Source organism: Ctenocephalides felis, unplaced genomic scaffold, assembly GCF_003426905.1.
Source record: "Ctenocephalides felis isolate EL2017-DRISC unplaced genomic scaffold, ASM342690v1 CF-g0.4_SCAFFOLD_01170, whole genome shotgun sequence".
Lineage (NCBI taxonomy): Eukaryota > Metazoa > Arthropoda > Insecta > Siphonaptera > Pulicidae > Ctenocephalides > Ctenocephalides felis.
The window spans coordinates 86,350,311-86,357,916 of record NW_020537324.1 but is presented as its reverse complement, the minus strand read 5'-3'; the positions used below and the strand labels follow the sequence as shown (position 1 = coordinate 86,357,916).

General features: G+C 33.1%; 1 non-coding gene across 1 annotated transcript; it reads right to left on the bottom strand.

Moving 5' to 3' along the window:
• Positions 1–7,068: 7,068 nt before the first annotated feature.
• Positions 7,069–7,141, bottom strand: Trnar-ucu. Its single transcript has one exon. It is a non-coding gene; the product is annotated as a tRNA-Arg (tRNA).
• Positions 7,142–7,606: the final 465 nt, after the last annotated feature.

Sequence of the window (7,606 nt, the reverse complement as noted above, 5' to 3'; positions counted from 1 at the left end):
ATTAACTAGGTGTGTTGTGATCCATTACCCAAATATTTTTTTTGCCGAAATCCCATTGATAGTTGCCATGGATCTCTATGGATCCATTTCTATTAATATTTTTATAATTTACTGCAATTTAACAGAACAAGATTCATAAAAATATCTTTAAACATTTTAGAATATATCTTAATATAAGTATTATTACACCATTATTAATAATTGTTTCTATAACCTTAAATATAAATGATTATTTCGCCATTTTTATGATTTTTTGTCTCTGGCTCTCGGACTAGGTTTCGTGGAGAAAATGAAAATGTGTCGTATATTAATTTGCTCGAACGAAAATAGCATTGAGTTGCCTTTGATTTATTGTTTATTACATTTGATTGTTTATTACTCTTATGAGAGCACATTGTTTATTTAAACAAACGATATGCAATATTAATATTGTATCGATTTTAGATATATATACACACATACTATATATATATATATATATATATATACGAGTATATATATATATATATATATATATACACGAGTATATATATATATATATATATATATATATATATATATATTAAGAGTAACTAGCAGCCCATTCGTCGAAATAAAAAATGTAAAAGGTATTTAAAGCCTTTTATTTATACGTTTCGACACCAGATGCGTGTCATCATTCAGCAACTACAGTAAAATTTGAAACATTTTATTAATAATGAAACAAATATAAATTTGTCATATCCTGTTCATATGTATATCATTCAATCTGCCATACATATACTGTATCTTACTATATTATTTTAATTTCTGGCACATCTCAACTGCTTTTTGGCAATAATAATGTAGACATTCATAATTATAAATTTATTATACATAATCTAATATTGTCTAGGTTCATAAGTAAATTGAATTTTTTGGCAGATGATAGTTTACATTTGTTTTCAATGCAAACAATGACATGTTATTTTTTGCATTTTTTTTTTATTTATTTCTGCAATATTGCACATACATTCCAGTACTTTATAATCGCATACATCCTAGAAAATTTCTTTAACAAACTTCAGTAAGATTTATCAAAATCCGAATAATCGCTTAGGAAGAGTATACAGTGAGTGCTTGTTATTTAATATGAATTTTGTATAATAGCAATAAAACTCAAATTGATTCAACTATTGTTTTTAATTAGAAAATGTTTGTATGTGAAAAAGAAAAGGGTTTTCCCGGTAATTATTCGATTTTTTCTCGCGGTAAGAACCATCCTTGGACATCGACGAACATTTAAAAAAAAGAATTAGCCAAATTGGTTCAGGCGTTGTTGAGTTATGCGCTTACCCACACATTTTGCAATTCATTTTTACCCAAAATAGCGCACCCATCAAAATTCTCACTTCTTCCTAATAGTGAAAGCTTATCCGTTTGTTGGCCTTTATGTCAAACATAAAAGAATCTTCAGCAAAAATTCGTGCAGACGACATAATTTCAAACATCCAAATTATCTAACTTTATCTAACTGAAGCTTATCCCATTAGTGTTGAAATATTTCCCCAAACCCATTGGTAGCTCTATTCCATCTATCACCTATCCAAGTAATATCTCATTCGTTCGTTGGTCGGTTGGTTAGTTCAGTTCTCTCGTTCGTTCGTAGTCTTCTTGTTCTTCATGCTGGTCGTTTTGTTAATCTTTCCTCATCTTATTTCCTCCTTGTATATGTGTGAGATCATCATATCATACCGGTAGGATGTTTATCTCTTCAGTTCTTTGTTATTAAACACAATTCGCCGCCTTGTTATTTAGTCGGAAGACCGACTGCTCGATCGCCAAGCACTTCTTCTTCGACCATCGAAGCAGACACCAACACCGAGAGAAAGAAATAAACCACGAACACTTGTATTAATAAACGATCAATTAAAAATTTGTCACTCGATAGATATGAATTAGTTTGAATAATTGATTGTTTTTGACATAGAATAAGGCGGGCACAAAAGTCCCATTTGACTTTAAAATTTTGAGACAGATCGCAGATGTTTCTTGGTTTGTCAGCAATAAGACTTTACACAAAGATCTTAATTTTTAATTTATAGACATTTTATTTATATTTTTATGTATAAAAGGGCTAACCGGTGTTCAACATAATTTAAAACTGAGCGATCATAGAAATCCTATAATGCTTCAACTCCTTGAGACATCAGTTTCAAGAAAACCTCCTACCAAAAACCCCACTTTAGTAATCGAATCATTTTTTTATACCGCGTTCCTTTGACTTAATTTTAGTTCAGATTTTTTTGAGTTCATGTAAAAGCTTAAATAAGGGAAAAAATAAAATTAGTACTTGAATGGCAAAATATTATTAGATATTTTGAACAATTTTAGTAGGTACCACCAAATGAACGAAATTGTCTGTCCCTTAGCACCGGACACTAAGTCGTCCTTTAGCGCCGGACCGTAAACATATTGTTATTTCTTGTGAGAATTGACGTAATTTAATCTAATTATTTAATTTTGTTCTGTGTGAGTGCTAACGGTCACTACATACCCCCATTTTTCCTATTTTCTAGTCAAAGAATGAAAATCTTATGATGAATGATCCAGCTGAGAGCATCGGTGTGGCCCAGCCAAAAAGGTTGGATGAATAGTGACTTTTTTTGCAATATCTAAGAATATTCGTCAAACACAAATGTGCAGATATTCCAGAGTACGGAGATGGCTACATATGTGTTCAATGCTGGTTATTTTGAAATGTCCGGTACTAGGTGCCACTTTGTAAAATCATATTTTTTGTTACTAATGTTTGATTGATAGTATTAATTATTGTTTAGCAAAGTTTGCGTTTTTATTAATTTAGTTTGATTTCTAACTTTGTTTGCTTGATTTATTTATAAATAATCTTAGGTGTACGGCACTCGGAGACTTCCCCCAACAACTCTAAATTTTTGCTTCCCTTCCACTATCCAATTTGATAATAGTCATTTTAGTAGTGCACTCATTTTTTATATAGCTCAATAACTAATTAATTATAGTTCTTTTGTGAATATTTTTCATTCAAGTTTTTTGAATTCAGATTTTTTTGAATTATTTTTGTATTTTTGATTGCTAAAATAATGTGACATAAAAAAGAGATTTTTTTGGGCTCATGGAAAAGCTTAAATTGATATGCTTTATGCGCTGAAACATTTTTCGGTTACTATTGAAAAAGCTACATTCGCCAAATTATTTATCGATTCTTGCATATTATAATTTGCAAAACTATTCTATGTACAAATATTACTATAAGTGCACACACAATGGCTGAAGAAATATTTTATTCTGAAGGCACGACAGTTTTTGAACGAAAACAGGGTGCCATTCAAATCTATGGCAAAGCTGTAATTTTTTCTCACAGATTTTTCACTCGATTCGCATGCCACAACATAATTCAAAACTTAATGTTCGGATTTTACTTCATAATTCAAAAATTAATAAATTATTAAAAATCTCAGTAATAATGGATAAAATATACCAATTCAATTTAAAGGAGATTCGTTTTAGATTATGCTAGCCCTTGCAATGACTATTAATATTTGCCAAGAACAATTATATGTGGTAAGCGTTTCAGTGGGTAAATCATCCATATGATTTATGCTAGCTGCCCCTTTCACTTATATATCACACTTTTCTGCATTTACTTACATTTACATTCTTATACTAAAAATTTCTTATGGCTAAACAGAACGTTTGCCGGGCTAACTAGTATATATATATATATATATATATATATATATGCTGGTATAAATCGTATATATCATTTAGTTTCTTGCAATGCTCAATACCTTATCAGCGGTATCTCAGCCTTTTGAGTATTAAGGGCTTTTATAAAACAATACTTCAACTCCGTGTATAAATGTATTTATAGGTATGTTTGTATGTATATATATAGGTGCCTGTGTCCGGGGGCCCCCTCGGGCCTCTCAGATTATCAATAATGACTTATTAGCGTCGAACCACGCCCCCGTTCTCTCGATGCGTGTCTTTGAAGCTTCGCGAATGATTTTTCTCTCTCTTTTTGATTGCTGTTTTATATTTCTTATTTCTCGTTTCTATTCCTCGATTTTATTTCATTTTATTTTATTTTATTACGGTCGGTCGGTCCGTTTCTTCGATATTTTCCGATATCGAAAATCGCGATATTAACGATTCGATACACGCGAGCGGAGGAATAGAAGAGATCGAGGATCGATGTAATTGACGCAAAAATATAATGAACTAGCTGTAAGTGGAATTCTGTCTTAAGGCAATTAAGGCATTGTGCCTTAAGGCAAATTGCTAGAACTTTCCGTGCCAAAAATTATTATTTTTTTAAAAACAATTAACATTTTTGAAAAAAATTTACTTCGAAAAAATTAGATTTTTGAGAAACTATAAATTTGGCAAAAAATTACTTTTTTTGAAAAAAAAAATTTTTTTGAAAACAAATTTTTTTTGAAAAGAAAAATGTTTTCTTCATTTTGACATATTTTGGAAATTCTGAACTTTTTTTCAAAGCAATCGTACTGCTTGAACTGCATAGAGACGAAATGTCAAAGCGCGCAAGTGCCGCGCCGCCGTCTAACGCATAAGCATTGGTACGGAACCCATAGAAATGTAAAAAAAATTATACTTATTGTTAAAATCCCTATAATATATCTGATAATTTGATGTGCATATGTCTAATGATCATTTTTAACCGCCAATGGCATTTTTTTTTACTTGTTTCATTAAATCTCCGAAACCGATAGACCTGCCTTCATGAAAATTTGAACAGTTCTTCACTTAGTCAATACAAATAAAATGTTTTTTTAATTATTCAAATCGGACGCTCCGTTCTCTTAAAAACTGAGTTACCGTTTCCGGCACTTTTTGCCCCGTATCTTCGGAACGGCTAGACCTGCTTTCGCCAAAAACTAATCAGCACGTCTCCTTATCAATACGAATCGAATGTTTTTTGAATTATTCAAATCGGTTGATCCGTGTTTCCGAAATCGTCGACGAAAATTTGTATCTGCACACACATACATACACGCACACACACACACACACATACATCCATTTTTTCTGAGGTATGCCAAAATGTTCAGAAACCTCTGAAACGTAAAGATATATAAAAATTTTCATTTTCGATTTTTTTGCCAATACTATAACTTGCCCTACGGGAAGTTAATAATATGTTGATTATTCCTAAGAAGTTTGACTTCTAATTCCGACACCCGAATAGAATCGTTTAGTTGCGTTGGCGTTGTCGACCATTAACACTTTTGCGCAATAAAAGTGTGACGCTCCGTCAAATCTGGGGGCACACGTGTCAAAGACGGAGGCTCTTCGCGAGGACTTCAAAGGGACTCCAGCAGGACGAGGAGTCGCAGGAGCAGCAGGAGGAGGTCGAAAAAAACGGTTATATAGAGCGGAACACCGAGCACGAGACGACTCGGAGCAGGGGCTCATCAGTCGAATCAATTGACTATTAGACCATAGGTTTCTAATCATTACTGAAGAGTATGAAATTTACTGTTCTATCAAAATCCAGAAATTATGACCATCTGGTCTCTTTTTAGGCATTGCTATTTGTAACTTCCCTCAGGGTAGTTATAGTAATGGGCCAAAAATTGAAAAGGAAAATTTTTGCATTTCTCGACGTTTTGAAGGTTTCTGAACATTTTACAGGCATACCTCAGAAACTAAATGGGTGTGTGGGTGTGTTTTGTATGTATGTATGGATACAATTTTTTGGTCACGTTTTCGGGCGCACGGATCAACCGATTTGAATGGTTTAAGAAGCATTCGATCCCTATTGATAGGGAGATGTGCTGATTAGTTTTTGGCGAAGATAGGTCCAGCCGTTACGGAGATACGAAGCAAAGAGTGCAGAAAATAGAAATCGAGTTTTTGAGAGAACGGAGTATCGGATTTGAGTGATCTAAAAAACATTCAATTTGTAATGATTGGAAGAAGAGTTGATTAGTTTTTGGCAAATACAGACCCAGCCATTTCGAAGAAACAAAGCTAAATGTGCAAAAAATGGCAATTTTCGAGTGAACTAAGCGTCCGATTTGAATGATCTAAGAAACTTACTGCTTGTATTGGCAAAACAATTGCTTTTGAGGATAAAAAATTATTACATCTTTTTTTATTTTCCATAAAATATTTTTGTAATTTTGGATTAAAAATTAAAAAAAAATTACCCAGGATAAGCACAGTCTAAGCGCCACTCTGGTACAAATGTTTACACAAGTGCGTTTAGACTGCTTATGCACTGGAGCACTATTCCAACTTTGAAACTATTGAAAAATACGAAAATGCCGCCAAGCTGAGCACAGTATAAGTGAAAATGTGGCACAGTATTATTTGCGAATGCGTTTAGACTGTGACTATACGGGAGCACTTTTTCAATTTTGTGTAAATTAGGCAACTATTTTTTTTTGTAATTGAATTCGAAATGAAATGACGATTGTTAATGTTCGGGAGATAAAGTGATTTATGATTTACATTTGATTTGGTTTTTCTTCCCCAATCCGTGCCTTCCCCGTGTCAAATGCAAATCTGTCATCTGGAAGCCATATAATACGATAATGTCTTGCAAGTCTTAATATGTTAAACTCGCGTTCTGTCTTCTTCAAAAGACACGAATTGATGTCTTTGTTTTTGTTTTTCGCCAAAACACTCAAGAAAGCTCTAAAGGAAACGCTGATCGTAAATGTTGCCGATTCAGGAGACGAAACGGGATGAAGACTCAATAACGACATGGGAAAAAAATAAAAAATGCAAGTTTAAAAGATCAAATTGTGGTTAAGATAATTCCCAGTTCTAGAAACAAAACTAAGCAACATAACTTGACTTGAAACTTTGAGCAAATATTAACAAATTAGCCAATCGGATTCTTTCGCCAAAACAAACTTCTACTCTGGCAAATTACGAAGTCAAAATAATAACAGAGTAATCACTAGCTAACAAAATACTAAAATTTTGTATTTTACTTGCGATAACGACTTAGATAACGTTTAAAACCAAGATATTTCAAACAATAATAAAATTATCATTACTAATTTTTAATAAAAATAAAATAAAATAAAATATGCCCATCCCTTGTGGGGATCGAACCCACGACCTTTGGATTAGAAGTCCAACGCGCTATCCGCTGCGCCAAAGGGACACTTGGTGTTTTGCTCGCTAAGCGCGCTCTTCAACGCGACCGGGTCACACATATACGGCGTGACGTCACACTGGGATAAATGTATGGGTAGAACAAAATCACATTGAATGAGGTAGAAAATTAGAAAAATATATAGAAAATTAATAGATTTTTTTAACTTCCCGAAGGAGAAGTTTATGTTTTCATCAAAAAATCCGATTCGCTAATTTTATGTTTTCTCGACGTTTCAAGCCATTCTGAATCGAATGAGACCAAATTTGGAAAAAGTATGTGTGTGTGTGTGTGTGTGTGTGTGTGTGTGTGTGTGTGTGTGTGTGTGCGTGTGCACCAACAGATTTTTTGCCGTAAATCGCCGTTTCCTCAAAAACGGCTGGACCGATTTCAAAAATTTAAAAGCCATTCGATGTATCTCGATGAGGACTATTGTTTGTCAGTTTTGTGCGACGATCGGCCAAACCGTTTCTT